The following is an 11011-nucleotide window of genomic DNA, read 5'->3' as shown; positions in this document are numbered from 1 at the left end:
GGCTTAATTTTGGGCGCTGATTTCAAATATTGCCGGCCTCAAGCGATTTGACCATCGGGTCAGCCGCCATTTGAAATCAAAGATGGCCGCCATGAAAAATCATTGAACTAATTTTCTTGAATTTCACATATGTGCCACTAAAATTTGTAGTATATGGGTATCTGGGTGCGTTAATAAAAAAAATTGCTGGCTCCAAGGAATCTGACAATTGGTCGGCGGAAAAATGGCCGTCATCTTGAAATCCAAGCTGGCTGCCATAGAAATTTTGCAATTATTTCGTTGAGTTTTATATGATCTGCGGCATTGCACTTTGACATATAGAAGTAGTGTGGGGAGCTTATTTCAAATATTGCCAGCCCTCAGCGATCTGATCCCCTGAGTCAGGGTTATACGGGCGTAATTACAACTGGCAGGCCAAAGATATTCATTCGAGCAAACCCACCCTAAATTTTTAATTTTGATATTGCTGATTTTCAAAAATGAATATGATTGATAATCTTACACTGATTCTAGGGAGGGTAACTTTACTGAACTTGCTTTTTTCAAATTGGGAAGAATATCACCACTCTGGAACTATTTTTATACTGGCGGAAGAAGTATTGCCATTTTACTGTCTCAAGCCATGAATTTGATCCTGTCAGGTGTAGTCTTCATAAATTCCGATTTATTTTTAAAATGAGCTGCTCGAGGTACCCTTTTCTTAAGATGGCTGCCATGAAAACAAAATACATACATGTACATAATACCAATTTACAGTGTCACATGAGCCATCCTAGATTTCAAAGTGGCGGCCATTTTCAGCTGACCTGGTGGATCAATCATTGGGGCAGCAATATTCTAAAACCAGCAGGCCAAAACCTGCCTGTACATGTATGTCTAAAATGCAGTGCCTCAAATTATTTAAAACTCAAGAAAATAATTTGGATTTTCATGACAGTCGATCCTCTCTAGATTTCAAGATGGTGGCCATTTTGCAGCCTATCTATTGGACAGACTACTGGGGGAAATTTCAATACCCCAAGTGTCAAATTTCAAAATAATATCTACGTTATAATTATAATACCTGATTTTTTTCAAATAATTTTGTTTTCATGGCAGCCATTTTGGATTTCAAGATGGCTGCCAGTTTGCAGCTGAGGTATCACGGGCCTAAAACATTTCCCATAGACTCGTGTGTTAAAGAGGCGCTCAAAAAAAGGATGAAATTCGAGAATTGAATGTTTACCACCAGTGGATAGGATACATGTCTGACATTCCATATCTGACCAGAAAAGGGTACCTCGAGTAGCTCATTTTAAAAATAAATCGGAATTTATGAAGACTACACCTGACAGGATCAAATTCATGACTTGAGACAGTCAAATGGCAATACTTCTTCCGCCAGTATAAAAATAGTTCCAAAGTGGTGATATATCATCCCAATTTGAAAAAAGAAAGTTCAGTAAAGTTACCCTCCCTAGAATCAGTGTAAGATTATCAATCATATTCATTCATTTTTGTCAATCAGCAATATCAAAATTAAAGATTTAAAATGGGTTTGCTCGAATGAATATCTTTGGCCTGCCAGTTGTAATTACGCCCGTATAACCCTGACTCAGGGGATCAGATCGCTGAGGGCCAGCAATATTTGAAATAAGCTCCCCACACTACTTCTATATGTCAAAGTGCAATGCCGCAGAACATTGCAAAAGGTGCACGAATACAGATTTAAGAAAAGAAGGATAGCACGAAAGAAGAAGAGTAGAGAAAAAGAACAGGAGAGCAAGGGAGAGAGGAGAAAAAGGCAAAAAATAGAAGAAATGAAAAAACACAATTGGTAGATGTTAGACTGCCATATAAAAATTAAAATCATAGATTTTAGAAGAAAACAGATAGCTCTTAAAGAATGAAAGGCAAAGTAAAACTCTTCGTCAGTCTGTGGCATGAGAAAGAGAAATCAAAATACAATTGGTTATGATTAAAGGACAAGTCCACCCCAACAAAAATTTGATTAGAATAAAAAGAGAAAAATCCAACAAACATAACACTGAAAATTTCATCAAAATCGGATGTAAAATAAGAAAGTTATGACATTTTAAAGTTTCGCTTAATTTCACAAAACAGTTATATGCACATCCTGGCTGGTATGCAAATGAGGAGACTATGACGTCATCCACTCACTATTTCTTTTGTATTTTATTACATGAAATTCGAAATATTCTAATTTTCTCCTCATCCTCAAAGTGATACAACGATTAATTCCTCCCTGAACATGTGGAAATAGCATTGTTTAATAAGTATGGTTCAATCAAGTTGGTCCTTATTGTCAAATCTATCAAAAACGAAATATTGTATAATTCAAACAATAAAAAACAAAAGGAATAGTGAGTGATGGACATCATCGACTGACTCACCTAGTTGTGCATATCACTGTTTTGTGAAAAATAAGCGAAACTTAAAAATGTCATAACTTTGTTATTTTACATCCGATTTTGATGAAATTTTCAGCACTATGCTAGTTTGATTTTTCTCTAATTATTCAAGTCAGCATTTTCCTGGGCTGGACTTGACCTTTAATGAAGATCTTATAAGATGGATTAATTTTTTTTTAAATATTGTTATGCCCAACTTTATAATTGATTAATTTTGTATAATCAACAATATCCTAGCCAATTAAGTGTAAAATCTTGGATAGTGTCATCATTATTATTATTATTTTATTTATTTATTTATTTATGTATTTTTGGTTGGGGGGGTTAGGTTTTACATTTTCCAATCGCTAAGACACCCTGTGCATCCAACCAATTGCTTTCAGAACAAAGTCAATTAGTTATAAACGCCTAGTAAATCAAATGGTTTTTGTAACATTCCTGGTAGACCAAATGGCTGGCTGTGGACCAAATGCCTACTTAGACCAATTAGTTACGGACCAAACGCCTAGTAGACCAAATGGTTTTTGTAACATTCCTCGTAGACCAAATGGTTGTGGACCAAATGAAATGACTTCTTAGACCAAATGGTTGTGGACCAAACACCTAGAAGACCAAATGCTTGTGGACCAAACGCATAGTAGACCAAATAGTTTTTTTTTGTATCTGTAGTATTCTGGATTTTTGGGGGAAGTTGTCAGGACACTCCAGAACACAAGACACGATACGACGAGAGTTGTAGGTTGTGAGCGGAATTTAATTTCCCACTTGAGCACAACAGTTGTTCAGTATATAACAAATTGGAAAAGAAAACCTCTGCAAGCAGAAAAGAGAGAAACAATAAAGAACATGAGAATAATGTTCAAATTATCATTACAGCATGAAATAAAGCATTTACATGTCAAGACAGAATATATACTCTTAATATTACGAGTACACTTTTCGATCACTGAGCAGGTCACTACAATGTGTGTATTTTTTTAAAACTGATCTGTAATCATATGATTTGATGTCAGTCTGCGCTCGATAATATGCGAAAAGTAATAATATTTATAACAAGTTATTAATACAACTATCGATAATTAAATAGTCACAAATATCATAGATATTATATGTTTCTAAGCTTAAATCGACCTCTTTTGCAATACTTTCTTTCATTGTAAAATACATGAATTCACAATTTATATAGCAAACTTTGGAAACATTCTTCCAAATATATCAATCTTTTATATATGTCACCAATTCAAACTTTCGTAATCGATCACAAAACACCGTTAATTTTGGTAAAAATACTGCACGTCTCAATCTTATAAGTACGGCCATCTTGACTCACCCGACTAGGGCAGATACAGGTTAAAAACCATACCAAGGACCAAAACAATCACTTTCTAGGGTCAGATTCCGGTACCCAACACTGCAATCTAAAATAAATAATAACATACATTTGCATGAGTAACTATTCAACTATATCATAATACCTTTTAGGTTTCTATACATCTTACAGGGAAATTACAATCGATTAACTGTAAATGTCTTAACATCATATTGACAAAAAATTAGAATTATTAATTCAAACACCGTGATCTAATGAAAAAGTTATCATTTAAGCCTTCAATGCTCGAAGGAAAAAAATCAAATTCACCAATCATTCTTATCCTAATATTATAAGATATCACTTCGAACAACACAGTCATTAAATTACAAGGAATTTTCATAACTTTTCGTACCTTCGTAGAAAACCCAGAAATCATCACAATCCAGCTAGTTCCATCAACAAATGAACATTCGAACTCCTAAATAAATAAACGATACACCAATCCTTAATATATATGATTGTATAATATCAATTGATCACGTATCATTTTAAAATCTAAAATATATAACTGAACTGGCGAAAATATTAAGTTAAATCGATAATTAATCGAAACCATCAGTACGAAACGATTTGACCTTGCCTAACCTTGAGGCTACCATTTACCAAATCTCCCGGTTTACGAATTATTCACATTGATAATTCTCCTCCTCGTCTAATTACATACACCAGGTAAATAATTTATCGAGCGTTAAAGAAAAACATTTACATAAATATATTCCTCCAATTCGGCAATTCCAAGACAAAAAGGAAAGAGTGATACCATCTTGAATCGATAGGTACCCGATACATATATACACACATTCATTGTTACGTAACATGCCACGTAGTAGGTATCCTTGACCTAACAGAAAAATTACGATTCAATGCTCTAATTCTAGTTCATGATTTAGAGATAATATATTCCAAAACATAGATATCCTTCTCTTATAAAATAGCACATATCAATCAACATACCTCGACAGGATTGAGATCTAAATTATCTGGATCCTACAGGACTCTCTGACTGATCGCTCTCCTCACTGAGTAGCTTGACCAATGACCTCAAAACAATCGATCTCTACTGACCAAGCGGGTTTTCTTCCCGCGTAACATAATCACTTTCACAAGATCCTTCCTCTTTACTAAGTTATAACACCATTCCGTAATATAATTTCATACAAAAGGAAGTATACTTTATCCCAAGCAATTTACATAATTATATATAATTTTCATTTCTAATAACAGTCCATATTCAATATAATAACTTTACAAAAATGGAACTATTTGTTCTGAGATGTACATTTCAATGTTGTGATAAGACAAACACTTTACACCCTCTTCGTCCAACTCTTGTAAGTAAATCTTAAAGGAAAAATCCGACCTCTTTCCAAATACTATAATCCATCCTGACAAAACCATATTGTCCTCAATAATATCATCAATTGAATTATAATACTTTGACACATAAGTTATAAATATTTAATAGCTTCCACTAAGTTTGGATAAAATATCAAATAGGAGGCGAATAGCAAAATGCTGAGAAGGCTTCATATACAAGGAAGAAAAAGAAAAATGACAACGATTCATCTGATATATGCATGTGTATTTATCTCTTTTTTTTCTTCAATTCGAGAGTGTTGATCTCGGTAGGTGATAAGGATTTCTATGTACGCCCTTAGTAACTCTACTTGACCGACGTAGATTCTGATAATTTTCTGGTCGTGCATTCTCTTCAGTATTGAAAGATGGAGGATGGTATTGGAACCAATCGTCCCCGTCATCATCACTATTGAATTCACCAGTTTCACTCTCCGAGGAAAGACTTCCAGTTTCATCACTAGACTGACGAATGTGATTAGGATGGCTATCTGCCAAGTCACAGAGCTCCTGGGTCCGTGGATCAGCTATCAGTAGTTTTCGGTTAACAGTCTTGAGTGTTCCTCCATGGAGTGGACGGATACTGTAGACGTCGCCTTCCTTGTTGATGTCAACAACGACATAAGGTTCCCTAAAGTATTTGTCTTTCAACTTATGTCTTGTTGAGAATGCCATCCTCTTCAACAATACGCTCTGCCCAATTACAAGGGGAGAGGACTGTACCCGTCTATCATGCTTGGTTTTATTCTCCTCTGCATTGGCATTGAGATTCTTCTCAACAAGATCGTTCATCTTGCTCAGAGCAGCAGCTTGTGTCTCTACGAAATCCTCATCCCATGACCGTCGGGTACGAGACAACAGCTGATCGAGGGGTAGAGATGGTTCTCTTCCATACATCAACCTGTATGGTGAGAATCCAGTCGATCGATGGGGAGTAGTGTTATAAATGAACACTAGATGGGATATTGTCTCTGGCCATTTTCTTCTCTCTGAGGGATCCATCGATCGAATCATGCTACACAACGTTCTATTAAAACGTTCAACCTGTCCATTCCCCTCTGGGTGGTATGGGGTGGTCCTTGACTTCTTGACACCATACAACCGACATAGTTCTTGGACAAGGTTTCCTTCGAAATCTCTTCCTTGGTCCGAATGGAGTCTGTGGGGTATTCCATGGTGGACAAACCAGTTGTCTCTGAGGGCTCTTGCTACCGTCTGGGCAGTTTGGTCTTTGCATGGGATCGCTTGATCATACTTGGTGTACACATCTGACATGACGAGTATGTCCTCGTAGCCTCCTTTTCCACGATCCATCTTAAGGAAATCAATTGCAAGGACTTCTAAAGGTCTGAAGGCAAGAAGGTGTCTCATCGGCGTCTTCACTGTAGGAGTAGGCGCCTTTACCACTGTGCAGTTGAAGCATTTCTTTATATGTCGTCGAACGTCCTCTTGAAGACCAGGCCAAAAGCATCTTGTGCGTAACAATCCGAGTGTCCGAGTCACACCTTGATGGCCCCATCCTTCATGTGTAGCCTGTAGGATAGTATGCCTGATGCTAGCTGGAATGAGAAGTTGGTCAACAACATCCCCCTGCACCTCGATTCGGCGAAATAGCACTTGATCCTTCTCTACGAGTTGTTTCCACTCTCGAAGCCAACTCTTTACTTCAGGACTGTCATCTGGTGTTGGTTCTCCTGGTTTCCATCCAGCTTTCCGCATCTTGAAGATGACACTCAACCCTTTGTCATTCTGTTGCAGATCTGATAACTGTTTAAGATCGTAGGAAGGGAACACACCAGGTGCCATTACATCCATGTCCAATCGATTGACGTTTATTTCTTGCTCTACTTCTATTGGCATTACTGAACACTGAAGTACTTGTTCAACAACGGGCTGTAAGGTGTCCATGACATCACAAACCATAGGTCGACGACTGAGAGCGTCCGCACACTTATTGGTTTTTCCTGGTCTATACTTAATCTGAAGATCGAACGGGGCGAGTTGAGCGACCCATCTCTGTTCGGTTGCCCCTAGTTTTGCTGTTTCCAGATGAGCCAGTGGGTTGTGATCTGTGAGAACTTCAACTTGGCTTCCTATGAGGTATTCCCGGAATTTGTCAGCAATCGCCCACTTCAAGCCCAGGAGCTCTAACTTGAAGCTAGAGTAATCGGGATAACTTCTTTCGGCATTGCGTAGTCCCCGACTTGCGTACACCACAGGGTGAAGTTTTCCATCATCTCCATGTTGAGAAAAACAAGCACCCAGTCCTTTTAGCGAGGCATCAATCTCAACTACAAATTTCTTCCCAAACTGTGGATATCCAAGAACAGGTGTAGACGTCAAGGCGTCTTTAAGCTTACGGAATGCCTCGTCTGCCTTCTCTGACCAGACGAATTCTTTCAGTCTACCAGCCATGTTGCCATGTCTCTTCTTTGATTTCTTAGAAGGTGGAAGACAATTACCAAGCAAAGCATGCAAGGGAGCAGCAATGCTTGCGAATCCCTGAACAAACCGGCGATAATATGAGGCCAGTCCAAGGAAGGACCTCAACTCAGTGGCAGTCTTCGGTACAGGCCAGGTTTTGATTGTGTCAATCTTCTTTGGGTCAACTGATATTCCTGAAGCAGTGACAACATGTCCAAGATGGTGGAATTTTCGTTGAAGGAACTGACATTTCTTTCCCTTTAATTTCAGGCCATACTCTGTTAGACGTCTGAAGACTGCTTCCAATCTGGTTAAATGTTCCTCCAGGGTACTTGAGAAAACAAGTATGTCATCAAGGTAAATCACTAACTGTGCTAAATTTAGATCGCCTAACACCAGCTCCATGACTCTCTGGAACGTACTTGGGCTATTCACCAAGCCTTGGGGCATACGTAGAAATTCAAACAAGCCCCAGGGGACTCTAAAAGCTGTCTTCTCGATCGAGCGTTCATCCATTGCTATCTGAAAATAGCCATTAGCAAGGTCAAGAGAGCTAAAGAACTTAGCTCCTCCGAGGGCTTCCAGTGTTTCATCTATTCTTGGCAAGGGGAATGAGTCCCGAACCGTCCTGGCGTTCAGCTGACGATAGTCAATGCAAACTCTCATCGTCCCATCTTTCTTGCGGACTGGCACCACCGGGCTCGCATAAGGGCTGGTCGATTGTTGGATAATTCCTTTATCCAACATTTCTTGAAGGAGTGCCTTTAACTCTGGGATATGGTTTGGGGGGATTCGACGATAGGGCAGTCGGAATGGTGGTCCTTCTGATGTCCGGATCTGATGTGGTATTGCGGTACAGTTTCCCAGATCCATATCACTCTCGGCAAAAGTTGACTTATGATTCGACAGGAGGTTAGCAATAGTATCAGCTTCTTCACCTGAGAGATGTTCAATCTTCACTCCAACTGGTAATTTCACACTCTTCCCATCCATGCAAAGGTGATCAACACCTTCCTGATGAGATTGGATTTGAGTTTCTCTCTCAATCACAGCTACATTGGCTCCTGACTCAACCATCACCTTCATGATGTCAACTTCGATAAGTCCGTTTTTCTCCTGCATAATTATTTCATCACGCTCCTTCACTTGAGTAGCCGATGCAAGAACCATGCCCTGAGTGATCTCTAATTGTTGAGTGGACCTATTTGCAACAGTTACTTGAAGGTCTTGTCCGTCAGCTTCCAAACAAGTGTCATAGACATCCAGTCCTTTCCCTACTAGAGGATTGATATTGTTGACCTGACAGTCTGTGCCTATCAGAATACTCTTCTCAGTATACTCAAAGGAAGGTGCATCATTCATCAGGCATTCTACTCGATGAACTGTCAACGGCGGGAGGATTCTCCTTTCTTTGGAGGTCAAGAGTGTGTTTGGGGTAGCAACCTCTCGGTTCTCACGTGACAACTTGAGAGCCACCTCAACAAGTTTCCAGTTCTCATCATCATCTTTGTAGACTTTCTTCTTGACTACTGGCCAAAGTGCATTGCAGCCGAGGAGAACAGGATAGTCTGTCTTCTTCTTGGTTTGCAACTCGTCATTGACGACCAGAAAGCCTACTTCAAAGGATTCGCCATTCAGGGTCATGGTGGTATGGATGTATCCTACCACCGGTACTACGCAATCATGGATCCCAACAACTCTAATACCATCGCCACTACCATCAAGAGGACCAATAACTTCCCTCAGTTTCCCTTCATAGTAGGATACCGGAATAAGACTAGCTTCTGCTCCTGTGTCTAGAATACAGCCTGTGGGTATCCCTGCTATTCCAACTACTGACTTTGGACACGATGATACCAAGCTGAGTGTTTTCTCATTCCCACCAGCTGACAAGCTTCTGACATTTCCTTGAACTTGTTCTTCTTGAGGCATCATGTCTGCTCCTTGAGGACTTCTTTGATTTTGTCGTGTACCTGACCCATTGGGGCAGTCCTTTCTCATGTGACCTACTTGCTTACATCCATAGCAGAGAGGAGGTGAGCGACATTCTCTTTTCAAGTGTCCTTTCTTATTACAGTTGTAGCAAAAAGGTGGTGAGTTTTGTTTAGGATTGCTTTTCATGCCTTTCATCACTTGAACAACCTCTTTCAAAGTCTCCTTTAACTCGGTGATCTCACTTTTCATGTTTTGAATTGTCTGATCCTCAGTATTTACCGATGCTCTCGCCGCCTCTACTTCACATTCCCTAATACTAGCTTTAGGAGAAACTGTGTCCTCATCCTGGAACATTCGCAGAACTTCTCTTCGCATATCAATAAAGGATTTATCCTCAGTGCTAAACATGATACGTCGAATCTCCCTCTGAATCTGTTTGTCTCTCACACCAGTTACAAACCGTTCTTTCAATGTATTGTTCCTCAGCATGATCAATGCTGATCGCTCATCACCTGTCGCTGCAGCTTCCATTCGATCGTGCAAGCGAATAAGTGCACTACTGAAATCTGCCAACGTTTCACCTGGCCTTTGTACTCTGGCATGTAATTCCGTGGTCAATGGTTGTACAGTCTCCTTTAGGCCATAACGAGACTTCAAAGCCTGCTTCAATGCCGTACTGTCCTCCCTGACCGTAGAGTCATACAGCCTCGCTTCGTCTTTGGCCGAATCTGTCAGATGAGTCAATAGTACCTGAGCCTCTTCTTTCCTCTTCAGTTGATAATAGCTACAATATTCATCAAATTCTTGGAGCCATTCATTGATTGTCGGGTCTCCATGTTTCCGGGGGAACCCACCAAACTTACTCAGCTTTACCGCTGGTAAACCCCTCGGTGATTGCAGACTTTGGAAAGCCCCCGTCAATGCTGCCATCATTTCAGCTAGACCTGGAGCTAAGGGCTGGGCCGTAGCTCCCCTTGGAGCATCATCCTCTGAGTTAGTGTTCCTTGGCATCCTCACTCAGTAAGTATGATTCAAACAAATGGAACCTGCTGTCTACAATTAGGAAAAAAAACTATGGCATTTGTTTCAAAAGTAGTATTTTCTTCCACAGTAAAATTACACTACGTTTACCATACAACCAAAGTCGGAGGTTTTCTTTCTTGCTTCTTGGTTTCCGTCTAATGATGTTCTTCTTTTCTTGCTTCTTAGTTGCCGTCTATCGATGCTCAAGTTCTATCCCACTTCTGACACCACTTGTAGTATTCTGGATTTTTGGGGGAAGTTGTCAGGACACTCCAGAACACAAGACACGATACGACGAGAGTTGTAGGTTGTGAGCGGAATTTAATTTCCCACTTGAGCACAACAGTTGTTCAGTATATAACAAATTGGAAAAGAAAACCTCTGCAAGCAGAAAAGAGAGAAACAATAAAGAACATGAGAATAATGTTCAAATTATCATTACAGCATGAAATAAAGCATTTACATGTCAAGACAGAATATATACTCTTAA

The 11011-nt window shown here is 39.6% G+C and overlaps 1 long non-coding RNA gene across 1 annotated transcript; it reads right to left on the bottom strand.

Annotated features, from left to right (window-relative positions):
* Positions 1-3666: 3666 nt before the first annotated feature.
* Positions 3667-10894, bottom strand: LOC129258313 (uncharacterized). The gene is made up of 3 exons (XR_010295740.1): positions 10630-10894; positions 4136-4201; positions 3667-3829 (listed from the first exon to the last, which is right to left on the bottom strand). It is a non-coding gene; the product is annotated as an uncharacterized LOC129258313 (long non-coding RNA).
* Between the last annotated feature and the right edge of the window lie 117 nt (positions 10895-11011).

Source organism: Lytechinus pictus, chromosome 14 (genome assembly GCF_037042905.1).
Source record: "Lytechinus pictus isolate F3 Inbred chromosome 14, Lp3.0, whole genome shotgun sequence".
Lineage (NCBI taxonomy): Eukaryota > Metazoa > Echinodermata > Echinoidea > Temnopleuroida > Toxopneustidae > Lytechinus > Lytechinus pictus.
The sequence above is the reverse complement of the archived record's forward strand: the minus strand, read 5'-3'. Positions and strand labels throughout refer to the sequence as shown.